This window comes from Lissotriton vulgaris, chromosome 6 (assembly GCF_964263255.1).
Source record: "Lissotriton vulgaris chromosome 6, aLisVul1.2, whole genome shotgun sequence".
Taxonomy (NCBI): Eukaryota; Metazoa; Chordata; class Amphibia; order Caudata; family Salamandridae; genus Lissotriton; species Lissotriton vulgaris.
Genome location: NC_141694.1, coordinates 622,504,914 through 622,525,162, shown reverse-complemented (window position 1 = coordinate 622,525,162; position 20,249 = coordinate 622,504,914). Strand labels below are relative to the sequence as shown.

The window sequence follows — 20,249 nt, the reverse complement described above, 5'->3', positions numbered from 1 at the left end:
GGCTGGTGTACTATAACTGGTTAGGTCCCATACTATGAGCGGGAAAGAGGCAACAATAATGCACACTTAGACAGCGCTTGCATTGCGGACTGGGCCACGAGTGGTCCCATGCCCATTTATTTATTTATTGGCTCAGCCCAGCCTCCAAGTGAGTGTGACAGTAAGCCGTCCCCTCCATGGTAGCCAGGTGGCTAACTACAACTGGGTAATTTCCTGAAAGTTTCTTCTGTTTTTGACTTGATTGCTCGATGCCCCAAATGGATACTGATTCGTAGTCTAAATGGTCTTGTTTCATTAGAGAGACTTCCCGCAATTGTTCTTACTCTACTGTCTTAAAACCTAACCCTGAAGTAGAGTCTCCCTTTAGAAATCTTACATCTTTTTTTAAACGCTTTATTAAGCATAAAATAAAGAAACATGAGAATACATTAATAATATGTATAGTGAATTAACACATATAAACGAGAAATCCTACGTTTTGATTCACAAAATAATTATTTTTTTATATTCTTCAGTTGTGAATTCCCTCTTGACCGTGGAAAAGCTGCAAAAAGAGCGGATTTATCAGCAGTAGTTTTTTTTATTGTATTTTTATTGGTATTTACAAATTACATATTACAAAAGACACTGTAGTGTGACCAAGGGGTAGGAAGATTGTTTCTACCATGAGAGCGTCACAGAGGAGTGAGCAACACAAATGTGGTGATCCACAAAGCTGCAACTTTTGACCATTATAGAACATTTGCAAACGCTGCTTTTATAACCATACTCCTCAAAGATGTAATTAGCATCATTGAGTGAGGCCGATCCCATGGCCCTAATTTTAATAATGTTTTTGGAAAAGATCCTTGTTCGGACAAACATATTCTCAAGTGAAAAAGAATTAAAAATATATATGTATACTATCTCGCGGCCCATACCATTAGACATCTTTGATATCCCAAAACGTACATGCCAACAAATTGATTAAGTACACCTCAATTACAATTGATCAAATATGAGTTCTCAGCGTGAGGTTCTCTTGGAATGCACCGATTGAATAAATGCTAATGACCAAAGCTGGAACTCTTATGAGCGGAAATGACCGTCGAGTCCGTTCCTGACCCGAGGTCATAAGGTAGCTTAGCAAGCCACGCGCATATTTCACGTTCAGGCTTGCATATGCTTATCACAGAGAACAGATTAATTCACAGACAATCAGATGAATCAATCTCCTTTCCCTTAGCCACCACATTCACGCTATTCTTTGCTCGCCGAGAATGATAGCTATCAGCCTACTGTCGCCAAAGGAGAAGATCAGGTTTACAGTGGTGGTTAACCAAATCCGCACTTATTTTTTCAGCGCAGCGGGCAGATATTAAGTGTCTCCGCGAGCATAATAAAATCAAATCTCTTCTCTCGCAACCCCAATACCCCTAAATGTGTTTGGATTGATGTTTTTGTCAATAGTGATCTTCCGTGCTCGCTGGTTGCTGCGGTGGCTGCTGTCTCTCTCTGCAGAGTGCGTTCTTCTTCCCGCGCGCGGGGGTTGCCGGGGTGGGGGGGTGGATGATGTGCTCAGGCAGCGGGGCGCGCACACTCTCGCACAGCCCCCCGTGCGCGCTCCCGCCCCTCGGGTCAACAGCAGCTCCTTCGCAGCGCCCGAGAGGAGGAGGATGGAGCGCGAGGAACCGGCGGAGCCGAGCCACTGGTCCCAGCCCACCGCCCTCCCAGCAGCGGGGCTCTAGGGAACGCTTCACGCCCCTCACGCCCTGTGCCAGCGGAGGAGCCGCGCCGCACAGCCCTGACTGCCAGGGTTTTGCGCGCTCCGCGAACCACCTGCTGTCTCTGCGGGCATCGCACCGGCGCAATGCTGGCGAGGTAAGGGGGATGCTATCTGGGATGCAGGCGGGAGTCGCAGGCGGGTACCCAGAGCTGGAATCCCGGCTCCTCCTGGCCCTCCTATAGATGGTAGCCGCAGGGATGGCGCTGTGAGTGAATTCGGATCAGTGGGCTGCAGACTGCAGACAGCGGGGTCCAAACAACTGCTTTTGAAACCGTTCCCTACCGGGCTCTATCTATATCTATATTCTTAACTGTATAGGCAGAAATCAATTTCGCAGAGAGGACTGTAAAAATCCTTAACGACAGTTTATGTCAGTGAATCCCCGTATATATTTCATCGTTTTAGCTTCAGCTTGCATTCCCTAGCAGTATTTGCGTTTTTTTTCCAGGAGTGTGTGTGTGTGTGTAGTTTTCTTTCATGCAGCATGGGACTCTTGTATAGTGCTGTGAAATGAGGCGTCTCTGGGTGTTTGGGTAAGTTCAGATTGTGTGTGGGTATTCATGACTGGGCACGCTTGAAAGGTCTGGGGTTGAATATGAGGTAATGCAAGGTTTCTTACGCTACCTCTCAGTAAGCCACAAACGTGTTCAGACGACATTCCCATCCAATCCTTGGCCTCTCACTAATGCACACATTGATGATCACATCTGTCCCAATTGTAATTATCATTTCATGTGACAGTATTGAAATATTGAAAGTGCCAAAGGGAAAGAAAATGCATTTCACACAGTTCAGGAGAGGGTGAGGGAGAAGGCATGGCAAAGGGGAGACGATGCAAGGAAGTGAATGGAGAAGGGCAGAGAGGAAGGACAGTGATGAAGAGGATGAAGTGTGAGATGTGCACCTATTTAGGTGATGGGTTTGTCAGAAAAAATATGGTGTAAGAATCTTACCCAGAAAAGTGATATGAAGAGAAGGGACACGAATGGAACTTCCACGCAATGTTTAATTCACTGTCTCATATTTTCATAACTGAACCATTTTCAACTCTAATTATTCACAATAAAATAATTGTTACTCATCGATCTGATGCTGCTAACGAGAATTGGAAGCATTCTGACTAGGTTTGGGCATTTGTTGTGTCAAATATCTAAATGCCATGGAGTCCTTTAGAGGAACATAAACACAGGTCAGGGGTCTCACTATGCGAATCACAGGATTTTATGTCACATCTTTAAGCTTTAAACTTAATATGAGAGGTTACACCTCTTGGTAAGATGTTTTGCCACTTGTACACGTCTCTCTTTTTCAGACCCCTTTTTTTCCCACTTTATGCACTGCTTCCGCGCACCACTACCCCTCCAATTCTTTCCCCCTGACCCAACCACTCTAGTGCCCAGATGTGCCAGTGTGTGCTGTGAGGGGCAAGCACGGGCAGATGGGAGGATGTACTTCAGCACATCTGGGAGATGCTACTGTGGAATGTGCTCTGTCCTAGATGTATGCTTTGGAATCTGCACTCATCGACACATTTGTGGGCCCAGTGTGGGACCGCACTGCCTGTTACTATGCAGTTTATTTTGACTAGACCTCCACAGTTATATTTTAGTCTCGGAGGTGCATTTTATTTGACTGCACTATCATTCCCTGCCACCTCACTTCTCCAAGCAGAGAGCACCCGATTCTTCCAGCACTTCCTCAACCGTCCCCTAAACCCAGCCTGCGGAGCAGATCTTTGGCCAGGGTCCTGTCAGAGATTAACCCTTCCCTGCTATAAGAATGTCGTACCCCCTCCGCTCAGCTGGGGGTCAGCGCTGAAAGGTGCAGTTGCTCCCTTGCCTCTCCACCTGTCCTCTGCAAAGAACCAGCCTGTGGGATGCTGCAGTGGCCACGTCACTTCAGAGCCTGACCTTTGATCCCTGTCACCTGGGCTGTGATATTGCAGCCGTTTTTCCGTGGTACCCATCGCATGCTGGTGTGTTGTACAATTTTGGTAACACGTATTGCTATGTTTCCTTTAAATTGAGCACGCTGGGAGCGCACGAGGTGAAATAAGGTCACTCAAGTTAAAGCCGCCACCAGTTCCCGCGCACCAGCTGCTGCACGTGCCTTCAGGGCGCCTTTCCATCGGCAGTGAAATGCGCCACCCCGTGAAGCCCCCGGGATGCCGCCTGCGCCGGGATGTGGCTGTGCTTTTAGCAACACTCTGTCATTTGTCAGCAGTCTGGGAACCGAAGAGGACGCAGGTAAAGCGCCTGTCTGGAATGAGATGGTTCCCGGCCACCAGTGCTCGGTTAATGTCGGTCCACGTGGAACACCGTCTTAAGTCTCATCGTGTGTGTTGTGAGCATTGCCCGCTGTGAGGGGTGGCGAGTGGTCCCTCGTGCCGCGCCTTCGTCATGACGCTTGGGCTGCAGCCGCGGGACCTGCAGACAGGTACATCATTGTTCATCAGCTCTCATGAAGCATGCACGTCCTGCTGCTCTGCCCTACTCCTCTCCCAGCCCTGGTGGGATCTGTTCATGCTGTGTTTGGATAGTACCGTGCTATAAGCCATATGTGGTACGCACATTAAAGTGCTGACGTGTGTCTAGGGTAAAGAGACACCAGTGGGGCTTCATTCTTGGGTGACTTGCGCAGAGTTCCATTAATGGCAGCTTTGATGACCCAAACTATGTTAAGTTTAAACCATGGGATCAAACACCCTACGCACGTTGGTTTCGAACCGGCGACACGTCGGTCTACGTCATTGCATTCCCTCACCCTACGACCTGTTTTGTTAGCATTTGATTCCTGCTTCTACCCAATGCGAAGAAAACTTATTTTAAAATAGCCTTTTCGTTCCTCAGCTGTGTTTTATTTCAATCTGGCGAGGAGCTCTCATGAACAGAGCTTGGTGTGTTAACGGCCTCCGCAGCTCGGCTAAAAAGGCCCCTGGCACATCAATGCACAGTTCTAAATCCGTCGTCGAAGGCTGTGGTGCTCGAGAAGGGCGGCCTGGCATATGCACTGCGGTTTTTGGCGTACCCACGACGATTCCTGCCCGGAAAGACGGATTTGAAGCCTCCCTCACAAAGGATGCAACGGAAACTCCGCTGAAGCCTTGGTGTAAACAGCTCTTCGGGGCGCTCCGACCAGGGAGTCCTGGAAACCGCTTGGACGCGTTTTAACGCTGCGAAGAACCCTTGACTGTCATCTCAAAATGTCACCTGCCGGCAAGAGATGGCACCCCCTCTAAGCAGGCTCCCGCCTCCTCTTGCCCTGTTAGTTTGTCTTTAATTTCAGAGTTTGTCGTTATGAACAAGAAATTGACAGATTCAGACAACACTCGTTTAATGCAAAGGGCGCCCATGTCGAATTTAGAGATTCTCTTCAGGCTGAGGGCTCTTCTGGGCGCCGAAGGAACGCCCCTCCCCCAACCAGATACACCTGCGCTGGGATTCAAGGTAACTAGAAAAGTATCGGGGTGCCAAATCTGAAGTGAGGAAGAGGAGTCCCACATACTGGTGTCGGAGTGCAACTGAAACTTCCAGAGCTGTGTTTTTGTCCCACAAAGTGGAGTGAGAGTGAGAGAGAGAGAGAGAGAACGTGCTTTGGTGAATCCCCTCTAGAAAGAGGACATTGGCCCAAAAGTATATAGTCCGTGTAATTATAGAAACCGACTGACGAGATTCCCTATTTTTGAAATAATAATATCTCTTAGTGGGCCTTCGGGATCGGCCTCTTTACAGGAGAACTGAACACTTATTTTTAAAGAGAGGTAGGTGCAACGTAATCCTGTATATACCTTTAATCCGGGGAAGTTTCGGACTCGTCAAAGATCGTCCCTGAAGAGAACGGAAAGATTACTATATCGTCTGCCAAATTCTTGACGGGTTTTGAAACTGAAGCAGCCCATAACAGCACTTCATTACATTTACAATATCCGACATTGAATGCTAATGTTTTTCCAGAACACAGTTATGCAACATTTATTATGTCAATGTCCAAGTTCTATCTAAGAGGGTTTTCATGGCCACGACATACGCCATTCTTCTACAGTTGTCAATAATGTCGAACTTTACAGCGACATTAGGCGCGAGTGCACATTGGGTCGAACTTTATTCTGAGTGGAACTTTGTAAAATGGTCACAGGACTGAGCAAGCAACACTGTTTATGCGCGGCCCAGCTCCAGAGAAAGTGAATTTTTAACCGTGTTTACAGTTTTTCGCCTGCACGGTACATTGGGGACATAGTTGCTGGTACTTCTATGTAGATCAGCCCCGTGAGCCAGGCTTAGTCGCTTCGAATGTCTATTCACAATGTACCTGGTCCACAGTTGGGGAAATAAAGTTTCATGAAATGTGCCCCAGTCAACCAGATACAAACCATTCATAATTAAAAGCAAATTTAATAATATCTCCCAGAGGCTAGCTTTGCCGACATAGAATAGTATTAGTGGCTGGCTGCTTTCCTTCACCAATGGTTGCATTGTTTACTGGTAATTCCATTACTCAGAGTCTAAACTTCCTTGTTTCTATCATTACATCATGATTTTTTTTCCCCAATCCTTCAACTCAAGGGGAATTAGAGTTTAATTTCTGGGATGTTATTAGAACAACAGTTCTCAGTTATATAGACAGTTGCTTATTTCAACATGATTCTTTCTTTAATAATGTTTATCTTGCAAATAATGATGGTAAACCATCACTTCAGACCCTTAACAGATGGATAAAGACTGTGGGCCCGATTCACAGAACTAACTTAAGACAAAATTCTAAACTTACTACTTTTGGTATTCACAGAAGTTAGGATTTTGGATTAAGTGTGTCTTAAGCCTGTTTTAAGACAGACTTAAGAAAGAATCCTAACTTAAGTCTATCTTAAGTCTGTCTTAAGACAAACTCCTAACTTCTGTGAATACCAAAGTAGTAAGTTTAGGATTTTGTCTTAAATTAGTTCTGTGAATTGGGCCCTGTAATTGTTCAAACTAATCAGTTTCAAGGAGTTCAGTGCCCCTTAGGTGTCCATTTACTGAATATCAGGGTTCTTCTTTACAGAAGATCTGGAGAGGAGGGACATGGTGGAGCCCATCTAAGATTATAAATCATTAGAGGATTGGTAACGTCATTCAGAATGGATACTTGCTTCAAGCCACTCTCTGGGATACAATGAAACACTGAACGAGCCCTAGTTAATGTCAGCAGACCGTGGGCCTCCATGAAATGCACTTTCTAGTATATTCTTTTAAAAGCAGGCATATTTCAAGGAGTAAGAAGCAGATGTGGTAATAGCATTTCCGTTGCCGGGAGGTGCAGTTTTACCTGGGAATTTCCACACACAAATGTGGAGTACTTTGCAGTGATACTGTTTCCACAATGTACTCCACCCTTAAGTTATGGAATTACTACCACCCTTTTGAAGATATTTTTGGAATGGTACAGCTGTGACGTGGAGCAGTTCCAATACCGCCTGCAACCATCTCAACAAGTGAGTCAGTCTACTCTAGGATAGCAAGTCACTTTTTTAAACTCAAGTCTATCTCCATCCTCAACAGATACAATGGCAAGTGAGGACTGAAGACGGATGTATGACGTTACAACGCATACTTTTACAACGCCTACCTTTACAACACATTTTTTACAACGCAACGCATTCCATTACAACGCATTCATTTACAACACATTTTTAAAAACTACCTTTACAACGCATTCCATTACATCGCATACTACCTTTACAACGCATACCATTACAACGCATAACATTACATTGCATATAAGGTAAGTATTGGATAGTGTAGGGGTAAAAATTACAATTCTAACTCCAGGGGGGTGCAACAGTAGGGTAAGTGTTGGATAGTGTAGGGGTAAAATTTACTATTCTAACTCCAGGGGGTGCAACAGTAAGGTAAGTGTTGGATAGTGTAGGGGTACTATGTGTTGTAATGCTATGCGTTGTAATTAAATGCGTTGTAATGACTGCGTTGTAATGAAATGCGTTGTAGTGGTGTGCGTTGTAGTGTCATACGTTGTAATGGTTGCTTTGTAAATGCATGCGTTGTAATGGATGTTGCGTTGTAAAAGTTGCGTTGTAAAGGTTGTTTCTCGTGTAGACCCATCTCTTCCTCAGTCAAACAACGCCTTAATAATCTCCTGAGCCAACAGCTGCCCCTTCCCCTGTCACCAGGCAACACAAAAAAGATTTGAGGTACAGCATCGGATCAAGACCCTACTGAGGTTTTCTGGGCTGAGTGTGGGAAGGGCTCAGCGCCTTGAGACAATCCATTCTATAGCAGGCTCTATAACAGTCACACTAAAGTATGTTTAACATATGAAGAAACATTACAATGTTGCTTGGCTGATCCATGCCATTTACAGATATGTTCTTTAAAAGGTGTTTCTGGGTGTGAAGAAGATTTTTGAGTTTGAGGGGAAACAGACTCCCATCGCCCATGACACAGACATGCTGGAATCGACTGTGCATGGAGTTTTGCTCGAGTGCTCATGTTTTTTGTCTTTGAATCATTTCATTTGTCATCCCTCATCCGGCAGAGTGCACTCCAGTGGCTGCTTTGCCTCGTTGAACAGGTCTCGCGTTGACACATTGTGTCTGACTGTTTAAAGCTTCACCTGGGAATTACCTGTTGAAAACTGAGCTCTCTGCGACAGAAATCGTTACAAATCAGGTTTAAAGCCGCATTCCACCAACAAAGGTCAAAACACCTCACAGGAAGGATTGACAGTGCTAATATGGCGGATAAATTCGTAGTTTAGTTAATCTTCTCACTGTATTTGGAGGTTAGGTGTAGTGACGCTGAACTGCCATTTAGCAGAGAAAGATGAGCGACAAGGGTTTTATAATTTCAGAGAGATACATTTTCAGGACACATGTGCCTGCAGGCATCTTAAAATAGGGTGCCTGCTACGTGAAGCAAAAGAGTTTGAAGTCTGTCCCGTGTTGTGGTATACGAACTTGGTATAGCCCGTTGTTCCCTATCCTTTTAGCTGTAGCATTTCCTGAGTTTGCATGTTCTTGTTCCTCGCCATGTTTTCTGCTCTGCTGAATTTGTTTGCACCCCACTTTCTCTAGAAAACTCTTTTTACCCATAGCTCGTTGCTGGATGGAAAGGTCACTTCACTCTTTCAGTTAGGATTCAATGCGAGCTGCTAGTGAAGCGGTGCTTAAAGTGGCAGGGGGTGGCGTTTGTTTAATTGCGCCCCCAACCACCCAGAGCAGCAAACACCCAATTGTGCTGGTCAAAAATGTGTGCCCTCTGCAGACAACATGCCCCCAGATGCTTCATGCATTCAATTTGCGATTCCTTATTAGCGAAAATAACGATTCGCTAATAAGGAATAGCAAAATGCTATGCAAGAACTCGCTTAAAAATAGCGATTCCTTAAAATTCCTTAATTGCGACTCGCAAATTGCGAGTCGCAATTAAGGAATACCTCCCCATTCATGGGAAGATAATCTCAATTTGTAATTGAGAATCGCAAATTGAGATTGCAATTTCAAGGGTGCCAGGGTGTCAAAAGGACACCCTGTTGCACCCCTGAAATCTGCATATGGGTACATCTTGCACACACACATGCCCTAAGAGCATGTTTGAGTGTAAAATGGAACTTTGAAAAATGCACTTTAGAGCATTTTTCAAAGTTTTTGCAAATTACCTTGAAGTTCAACTTCATGGTAATTTGCGACCCCAATTAGCGAAATCGCAATTTTTTTAACTTTAATGCATTGCATATAAGGAATCTCAATTTAAGATTCCTTTAATGCAAGTAATCGCAATTTTGCGATTTCTTTAATTGCGATTTTTGCATTTGGGATGATGCATCCCAAATACAAAAATACTGGTCGCAAAGGGGCAGATTCTGAGAATCTGCCCCTTTGCGAGCGGTTGAAACGTGGCTGCTGTTTGCTGCGATAGGAACCGACATTCCTCCGACTGAATATAATGCAGTTGAATTCAGATTTTTTTTAGCAAAAAATCCGAATTTACATCGTTAGAAATGTTCTGGTCTGTGAAAGTTGGAATTTCAAAGTGTGTTACTCTTCCTGAATCAAATGTGCCAGTGGTCCAAGCATTCCGCCTGGGAGACCTTCTGTTGACCAGCAGCACGCCAGAGCGCCCATGCACGTTTCTAAAGGAAATCCCTTTCATTGCGCTAAACTACGTCACAAACGTGAAAACAATGGAAGCGCCCCGCCACAACCTGAATTCATCCAGAGCCATGTCACAAAGACACACTAGGGGTGAGCCGGGCTTCTCACTATTCACTGTTCTCGAAGCTTCTGAAGGAAGCGGCGCCCCTTTATATTGTGCTCTGAGTGGCACAATGTTAATCGCTGTCACTCTCGCATTTATTGTACGCCAAGAGCTTTCAAGTGAGCAGTTCGGAGGCGAGAGGTCAGAAGGGCCAAGCGAGGCTTGTGTTATGTGCGCCCCAGATGACAATGCGTTTTTTTTGGAGGTGCCTTTGGGGTGCTGAGGGTTCCAGCATGAGCGTGGGCCTCACTCGGACCATTTCCTTTGTGGCCTGTTGGACGGCATACCAAGTCTCAAAAACAGTTTGCATCTTAATTTTTGCTAGTGACACAGATATCTCCTTTGATTTATGTTGGCAATAGATGTATCTCGCATTTAGTGAAAATATAGTTATTGTTTAAAACACACACGCATAAAGTTATCCATCGTTATTTTGCATCCGATGGGCATTTCGTAGTCAAATCTATTTATATTTTTAAATGGAACGCAGAGAGAACTGTCCTCAAAATGTCACCCATCATTAGAATTTAATGGTGTATGTATTACATAGCATGCTACAATTCACATCCAGAAAAACCCATATTAACCCAAGTTGTGGCGATGTGCATTACATACTTTCTTCTTTTAGGACCAGATGTTCTATGCAAACATTTACCCCATTTCTAAGACAATCTTAACCAAAGAAGTGAGTTAAAATAACACCGTTGCTTCCATAGGGGACACCCAGATGGCAAACGGCTTAAATGATTGAAATCAGATTTCTGCATTTCAAGATAATCGGACTCCATCTGGAGATTGAACAAACACGATACAAGTCCTTGCGATGGAGCCGCTCACACCTGTCCTAAAGATGGAGAGTGCAAATTGGCAATAGCATTAGAAGAGGAGCAAATAATATAATTAAGGACATTTGTATATGACCTGCTGCATTCCACCAGTGCGAACACCTATGTGTTCTGGGATGTCTTGAGTATCACAGATAAACCAGCTAGCCATATTATGAATACTTTACTCTAAAGGCCTCACCCATGAAGGTCACGCCTTGGTCTTAAACCGCTGGAATCTGAAGATTGGATGAAGCATGAGCCATGTCATTGGCACATGTATTTACCTGTGTATAGCATCTTAATCTAAATATCTGAACAATGTGATGACATTCTGATGGAGAATGGATCTATAAAGCTATGAGCCAGTCTACAATGTTATGATTTTAAAAGACTGCAACGAGGAGCCTTGTGCTTACTCAGGAAGGTGTTAAAGACACACAGTATCATCACATCGTTTACATTACCCCCTATATCACAAGGCGGTAACACAGGCGGACCCAAGAATGGAATAAGAACTCAACAAGTGCTGACTCTTCTCTCAGGAACTGAAAAGTTATAAAAGATGATTATTTACTAGTAAGATTCCTATGATAACTAAAGCAGGGATATGCAAAAAACTCGTGTGGTAGCAGAAAATGCCCAGGCCTGCTATAGAACTAGTGCAAAAACCACAATTGATGGACAGAATGCAGAACAATGTCATACATTCACCCCAGTACAGAGATATGGGCCTAAATCTATCGTTTTTATGCACTCCACACCACCCCAGTTCAGACATGGCCATATGCAAATCAGCCTTGACCCTGTGCCTCATGGGAACAGTCCAGCCTGAACTGCCAAGCCATGTCTTTCCTGGACCGGAATCAAGCATCCTAGGACAGGTTTCTGGCTATCAGCTGTCTTCAGCCAGGATAGCTTGACTCCAGTGGTGTGGAGATCATGGGACTCACGTCTGAGCATACCCATCCTACTCAGGATGACAAATGAAAAAACCACAGTTGATGGACAGAATGCAGAACAATGTCATACATTCACCCCAGTACAGAGATCTGGGCCTAAATCCATCATCTGCTATAGAACTAGACCTGATGGCACGGAAAGGGTATAGATTGACTACAGTGCAGTGTGAGCTACTAAGCAAAGGAGGGCTCAAGATAAAATAATCAGAATACATAACAAAACAAAACGACTAGTTGCAGGGAGCACAACCCGGACCACAAAGAAGAACAGCCCAGAGGACTACATTTATAACAGCATACATCATTCCTAGGATTCATAAATATGGAATACGTGGTGTGGAGGTTTAGAACCGACCACAACATTCATAAGTTTCCCAGTTGTGTACGGAGGACATCTCCATAACTTGCCTTAGATACACCAGCTTTTCTAAGGCTGCGGGTGCTTATTATCCACTTTGCCTCAATTCCACTTGCGTATAGGTAGGAACACAGTGACGTTTAATATATATTTAATAAATATTTGTGAATTCATTTGCCCAATTCGTAGAAATATTTGTATCTGTCAATATCTTTCTATTTCTACAACTGCTGTAAAAATGGGTAGATTAGTCCACTTTTCAACAGTTTCTCTCCTGCTTGCGTCAGGTCATGTATGTTTAATTTTGAAGGTATAGATCTGTGCTCTACATTTATTATTACTTTTTTTTATTTATTTATACAATTTATATAGCGCGCAATTACCCTAGGGTGTCTCGGCGTGTTTGTGAATGCCAACTTTCTTATCTCTGTGCTGGTGTACCAATAAAAGACATTGCATTTTCATACCCACTCCCCTCTGTCACACTTGAGAACGCCTTCTTTTACACATCTAGCTGCAACAAGCTGTTGTAGAATGTATGTATACTTCACAGAAGAGTCAAAGTTTTAGCTGACACAGCCGCATGCATAGGTAAACTTACACATTTCACTATTTGTGAAGCAGTAGTATTCTCTGCCTGTGTTACCTAGGACTCTTTACCACTGTAGTTTATATGTATGTACGAAGACGTGTTGTGACTCAGGCCCTCTGTCACCAGTTTTTGAAGCAAATCAGACACTAACATTTATTTTAAGCGACTTGTGATGCTTTCCCACACTTCTTATGCATCAGGCCTCTTTAAAAGTTTACCCAGTAACCTATGCAGTAACCAAGCTACTGGCACCGTCTGTTGTAATTCCCGCATCCATTCACGGCATTCAGCGGTGTAGACAGGTCATGAACAAGGGTTACATCGCACTGGTTCACACGAGGTGTCTGGGAGCAGTGCAGTGGCTGGGTCATAAATCCTACGGATCCACGGTAGGGCATTTTCACAGATTAGCAGGGATACGGTCCAACGGTTGTGGAAGGAAAGAGCATTATCCCGAAAATAGTCATCATTAATGTACCCATCGCATTGGTGCCTGTGAGGATGCCGGCCACATAGGAACATGTGCTTTGTACCGCGATTGAAGCTTTTAAAGGGACTGGATGGGATCCTAGCACTATATGTATTTAAAATGTACTTGCCTGGCTCAGTATGGATTATTCCATGATTACAGCAGTTAACCATGCTATGCATTTCTTCCGTGCACACTTGCGCACACACTCTCTTTCTCTCTCTCTCTCTCTGGTCTCTCTCTCTCTCTCTCTCTCTCTCTCTCTCTCTCTCTCTCTCTTTCGTCTCTCTCTCTCTCACTCTCTCTCTCTCTCTCTCTCTCGTCTCTCTCTCTCTCCCTCTCTCTCTCGTCTCTCTCTCTCTCGTCTCTCTCTCTCTCACTCTCTCTCCCTCTCTCCTCTCTCTCTCTCTCGTCTCTCTCTCTCTCTCGTCTCTCTCTCTCTCTCTCTCTCTCTCTCTCTCTCTCGTCTCTCTCTCTCTCTCTCTCGTCTCTCTCTCTCTCTCTCTCGTCTCTCTCTCTCTCTCTCTCTCTCTCTCTCTCTCTCTCTCTCTCTGGTGTCTCTCTCTCTCTCTCTCTCTGGTCTCTTTCTCTCTCTCTCTTCCTTTCTCTCTCTCTCTCTCTCTCTCTCTCTCTCTTTCTTTCTCTTTCTCTCTCTCTCGTCTCTCTCTCTCTGGTGTCTCTCTCTCTCTCTCCCTCTCTCACTCTCTCTCTCTCTCGTCTCTCTCTCTCTCTTTCTTTCTCTCTCTCTCTTACTTTTACTCTCTCTCTCTCTCTCCCTCTTACCTTTGTCCTTCAGTGCAGGCCTTCTCTTCAGGAGTTTCACAAAAAGTAATTTCGGAGTTTGAATTACTTTTCCAATGTCAGCAGCACACATCTATAAAAATAATAATGACCTAATTGATTAGCAGTAGCTGCAATTTGTGACTTGCTTTGCGAGGCGCACGGCAATGTAACTCAATAAACATTTTGAAGAGTGCACAGCATATCTTTGAAATGCTGCAACTGTTGGTTAAAAGTGCGATGTACTTTGTTTTTATCTTCTCCAGATGGGCTCCCCTAGATTCATTTGGGAGCCCCGATAATGCTTTGTTTCAGACAGCGCTGCTGCTCGTGAAGACCCCCTGTGGCACAGGAAGCAGGCATTTTGAGACATTTCTGTGATGCAGGGCCTCTGTTTCTTGCATCTAAGTCATTCACAGTGCCTCAGAGTTTCCCATTAACAGTTAATACCTGTGGGATTATTTAATGTGTCTGTTCACTAAAAGCTTGAAAGGGATTGCTGTTTTGATGAAACAATAACCATTTCTATTTGTTTAAACAGATGCCATCATTACCCTGTACTTGAGTTTTTATGCAGTTCTGAATGAGTCAGAGCGCGTCTGCCTGCCAGCCATTTTGTTTTTACCGTAATTCCTTTACCGTACCATAGTTTTTGGAGAAGGTGCGGAACCATAGCTGCTTTAGCTGCTCGTCCAGGAGGCTGGCTTGGCCCTGGAATTTTTAGTGTGGGCTTTATGCAAATTGTACCTGCCCGGGTACACCATGCAAGGCCCGGTGAACTTAGGCAAGACTTGTCAACAATCGTCCCCATATGCACAGGTAAAAACTCGGTACACATCAGGGCCATTGCCTTTGAAATACAAAAAATGCAGAGCAGCCGCCATGACATGATGGCCAAGCATCATTGCAGTTTCACAGAGGATGCTCTCGCCACGCTGGTGGGAACACTTCTAGCGATTAAAATCCCAGTTGAGCTGGTTGGATCTCATAAAATGTTGCTCTGTTGCCTGCCAGCGGAGAAGGGTCCTCCACCACTTCATTAATCAGGCTTACTGCCCATTTAACTCAAAATTTCCTTCTTAAGCTCCACCTTTTCTGGGAGCTAATCAAAGCTCTAGTAAACTGAGCAACATATCTGAAGAGCCTCTTCAACATGCACTGTGTCTTCATCAGGTGTAGAAGGTGTTGCAGTGTAATCTACCTGCTGGCTTTACCCTGATCTTCAAGTATAGTGCAGAATGGTTGCAATGCTGTCCTGCCTTGGTCACACACCCCTGCAGCCGTACAGGCAATGGTATCCATTGGCCTTTAAATTTTTTTCTAAATGGCTGATTGCCTCCAAGTTCCAAAACTCAAATGCAGCAAGATCACCCCTGGCATCTGATTGCCTTCAGCCACATCTTTAGGGACTGTGGGGCTCTCCCCGGCCCTTGGAACATGCTAAAACTGCTCCTTTACCTAATCAAACCCATTGTTTCCTGTCATCCACCTCCCCATTTTGACAAGCACACATACTGGTGGGCACTGCTCATGGAACATGTAACATTGATGTTCTTTCTACTCAGCAAGCTTGACATCAGCACATTACTCTGTAGGAATGAGCTGCAAACACGTTTTCTGTTTGATTTTTTATGATAAAAACGAATATTTTGAACAGTTTATTTTGTCAATGACTCACAATGAAAATATTTCGTTGTCTTTAGCCATCGGTGGTGATTAAGGAGCAAAACATTTGAATAGTTCTTCAAATTTTTTGTTGATAGCTTTACCATTTTGAAGGACTGCTGAGGGTCTTTTCAATTCAAATTTATTTTTGTTTTGTTTAGATGTACCTGTTAAACATTTTAAATCGGTTAACATATCTACGTTTTTATTCAGAACTTGTTTTTCGATGGCACTTACTAAAATGCTTTTTTATGCAGTATGAATAACTAAGGCCCTGTTTTAGAGTTTGGCAGACAATTACTCAGTCACTAAACGTGCCGGATATCCTGTGCGCCTTATTGCAGATGTATGAAATGACAATACACTCGTAAAGAAGGTGGTACGGATATCCGTAACCAACTTGGTGAGTGTCACTTCTGCTGTATCACAAGTACATTATTTTGTAATGCTGAATGGGATATCCTATCTGGCTTGTTACAAGTGCATTATATTGTAATGCAAGGCGGACATACTATCTAACTTGCTTGTAACGGTCCGCTCGTACACCAAACATTAACCTCTTAAGTGCTGCGCCTATTCCAACGGCCGACGGCACCACTACCTCGGGAGTGCTGCCGTCGGCCGTTGGACGTTCCAACTGCACCTGCGCAATGGAACGTTCAGCACTGGAGCTGGACGTTCCATAGCTGCTAAGGTGTTAAATCAGGTCATAAGTAAGTACGTTACTATTTCTTCTTTTGATCATACTATCTTTATTGGCCTAAAACATGACCGATTGGTTTAGCCATGCCAGAACTTGAACTAATGACCAGCAGATGAACTAGGGTGCCAACAGCAAGGGATTAAACTCAACAACGCCATAGAACTTTGGGCCACATATATCAACATGTATGTGGGAATCACAATTAGGTAATTGCTATACTTAATGTATGAAAGTATAAGAGTTCCATTTAATGATTCCTAGGGGGTCGCAAATCGACGTGCCTCATTAATATTAATGAGGTAGGTCGCAAATTTGCGAGCCCCCTTCAAACTCTAAAATCAGGGGCGATTAGGGCCTGCTAGGGTCAGCAGATCACCATATCCATAATTGCTTTTAAATAAAGCAAACATTTTTTTTTAAAATGCAGCCCATTTTCCTTATAGGCCAATGGGTTATCTTTCAAAGAAACATGAAAAGTTTTCATTTCCTTTTTAAAGAGCGGACAGTAGCCCGTGCAACCAGTACCTGCTCCCAAAATATGTTTTTGTCTCCATTCCCAAAGGGGAAGGGCTTCCCATTTGCGAATGGGTTACCATCAACTTGAAGTTGGTGGTAAAATGCGAATGTTTTGCGACCGCATTTACGGTCACAAAACATTCATACATACAACTGCGAGTTGGTATTTGAAAGAGATGCCCTAAAAATGCCCCTTCCAAATACCGAGTTGCAAACCCATTTTGCAATTCGATAAAAGGTTACCGTATTTCAAACTAGGGTTTGATACATAGGAAAAGCATATGTTGCATTTGCAACTTGGGCGATTCTGCAATATGGCCTGTTTACGAATGAAAAATAGGTTCATACTTGTGGCCATGATGTTTTTCTGTATCAACTGGGCAACATTTAGTCACCTAAAAAAAGACCCATCTATGGTAAATTAACTGCGATTTGTATCCTGGATGGCGCCACACTGTTTCCTCGAATGTCCTGCCGAAATTCCAAACTACCCTGCAGTAATGAGGGAAGCTTTTTTTGGGTTTCTACAGATTCACGGGTTGGGGCAAGTAAACCTTTCACAGTTCATCTTTTAACAGGCACATTATTTTGGGGAAATTCAATGAATTCACGACTAAATGTGCTAGTAATCCGATGGTAAATGTTTGACTCACTGCATTGTATTGAAGCCTATTTTTCCATTCAATAAAAGGAATACCGGTATGCTAATGTTGAGCGTGAAGGTTTGATGTGTCATTTCCAGCACAGACTCTTAAATGGGAATCGTCTTTTAGAATAAACTTCTTATAAATTATAGATAAAGGCAGCGGAGAGATAGCTGACTCATTTGCCCAGTCAACTGATAGTAGATATTTCATTATCCGAGTTGATGGATTGTCTGTTTAATGTAATTTTATTAATTCAGATATCATTAAAGGCAAATAAATAGTCTTTATATATACAGAAACCCTATTTGCAAAAATAAGAAGTGAATATTAATGACCATTGTGACGAAAAACAATATGACCAGTCTGCATACAAGATTTAGCAGGAACATATATAGACAACATCAAAGAGGATGTCCAGAAATTGAAATGCCCATTCATAAAATGCCGTGGTTTTCTATGCATAAGCCTTAGATAACATATTATGGGTAGAACCTGAGAGTACATTTATTTAAAAAACGATTCCAAGAGAAACCATTGAAATAGTTTGACTTAGGTGATTGTGTGAAACATTAGAAAACAATGTAGTAGACAAGAAGAAAAGGGATGCTAAATTCCACTGTTTGTTAAATTTGCAGTCTTTGCATTAGCTAATTGAAGAGTGCAAAGAAAGTAGGCACGGACAACCACAATCTTCGTTTAATTTTTAGGTGACTATTACATGTGAAAGTATTAAATATCACCAAGCATGTAAAAGCAATTAGGTTGTATGTTAGAATATTTTACCCAGAAATATCGTTTGGCATACATATTGTGTCTTAAAAGGAGTTTTAGAAATATGTCCCATTGCATGTGGATTATAATCTATTAGGCAAATAGTAAAGAACAGCATGCAAAATAGCAGCGATAATTATTAAACAAAAATACATGCATTCATAAATGTTTTCCGAGATTGGTACAGAGAAACCATGAACCGTTTTTAATTTAATACATTCTGTATCATGAATATAGAACACAAATTCTGTGTCAATTACAAGTGAGTAAACCTAGGGCCATTATTTCTCTAGAATAAACCCAGATCATTTGTGATTCCTTTTTCTGACGGTGCACGTGGAACAATTGCTGCACAATTGTTGTGGGGTCCTGGAAATTATAACAATTTGGCAGATAATTTCGTACTAGAACATTCATGATTTCATTCTTTAAGTGCTGGCCAATAGGCAGAATTCTATAGCTGTGTTTGGAATCATTCCAGCAAGCCCTGAGGAAATTCATGGCTATAGGGATGCCAACATATCGCTGTGAATGCAGAGAGACCAAAAGTTATCCTACTGAGCTCACCTCAGTCACCCCCCCCTGAAATGTAAGTATGAGTTTCAATTGGATCGCCTCTCAATTGCAGTCTGTTCACTCTGTTATCATTCTATTTGTTTCCATACTGACACATCAAAGAAAAATAAATCAACTGGTGAAATTATGCAATCACCACACCAGTCTAGTGAGGAACATCATCTCTCCTATTTTAACCCATATCTTGGTCTAGCTGATCAAAATAAAATAAATGTGTAGGTGTGTGCCACAGCTGTCCCAGTTGAGTAAAATGTCACAACAAAGTTTAAAGTTTTCAAAATGTCCCACCCTGGCTAAAGCACAGTTTGAAATAAAGTTGTCTTTTTCTACGTGGTCACCCTATATTTTTTACCTTTTTCTAGGCACTGTTGTTTTTGGTGTTAACACCTTGTGTATTGTGACACTTCTAGTGCATGGCACTGTGCATTGTACTGCATCATATACGGTATTGTTAACATTAGTTTCAACCCAAAGGTCTATTTCACTTTGCTGTAAAACCAAGGTAGATGGCTCGGGAAATGTCCCATTGGTATGGTATTTACCTGTCATATGTGACCTCAGTTTGAATCTAGTGTGCTCACATAAATGAAAAAAATGACTGCGAGGAGCACCACTGGGCTCTGGCCAGGCTGCAGTTTAGAAGCACCGTAGTCATACATGGAGAGAAATAGAGCCTTTGCCATGTAGGAAACATAAACATATTATTTTTTATTTTCTTTGACTATTAGTCATCCTTAAATTGTGCCTTGTTAGTTCAAAGATATGGGTGAAAAATAGATAAAAGCGTGACGCAATGCACTCTATAAGTAGTGTGCCCTCACAGTGATTAGATATCCCAAAGCTGTTTTCGCTGTGTAGATTAAGCTAGTCTGCATGAACAGTCATAGCCTTCTTTTTGAAAATCATATGCCATGGTGAAAGTCTATTTTATTTAACAATAGTGAAAAATATGTTATAAAAAGTAATTTGTGCTCTGTGGGCCAAAACTGGGTTAGAGCCAGTTTTGTCACTCATTTCACCTTCAGGAGTCCAGCACACATTCCAAAATGGAATTAGTGACCCTGCTGTCCAGATGACAATGGCTTGACCACTGGACTGGGGAAGACAAGGATGTTGTCCACAACTGGAATATTTAACAGAGAATAGGCATCAGGGAGGTGGGGTAGGTACAGTTAGCACTACCCCCTTTGTGGTGTGAAGATGCCAAATAGGACTGGCAGGATCTGCTCCCATTCAATCCCAGGTCCATCCTGGATTTTCTGGCTCCAATCCCAGGACGGGCAACCCAGTTCTTGGCCCTCACAATGGAATGTGGCCTCATCTAAATGGGTTTAGGGCAAGTAATATCTCATTCAGGTTGGGTTAACCA

At 43.2% G+C, this 20,249-nt stretch overlaps 1 protein-coding gene across 1 annotated transcript in view; it reads left to right on the top strand.

The window, feature by feature from the left end:
- The first annotated feature begins 1,642 nt into the window (after nucleotides 1–1,642).
- Nucleotides 1,643–20,249, top strand: part of FUT9 (fucosyltransferase 9) — a 603,582-nt gene continuing 584,975 nt past the window's right edge. The window contains exon 1 of the mRNA XM_086925245.1: nucleotides 1,643–1,860. The gene's annotated coding sequence lies outside the window, so the exon portion shown is untranslated. The remainder of the gene's footprint in view (nucleotides 1,861–20,249) is intronic.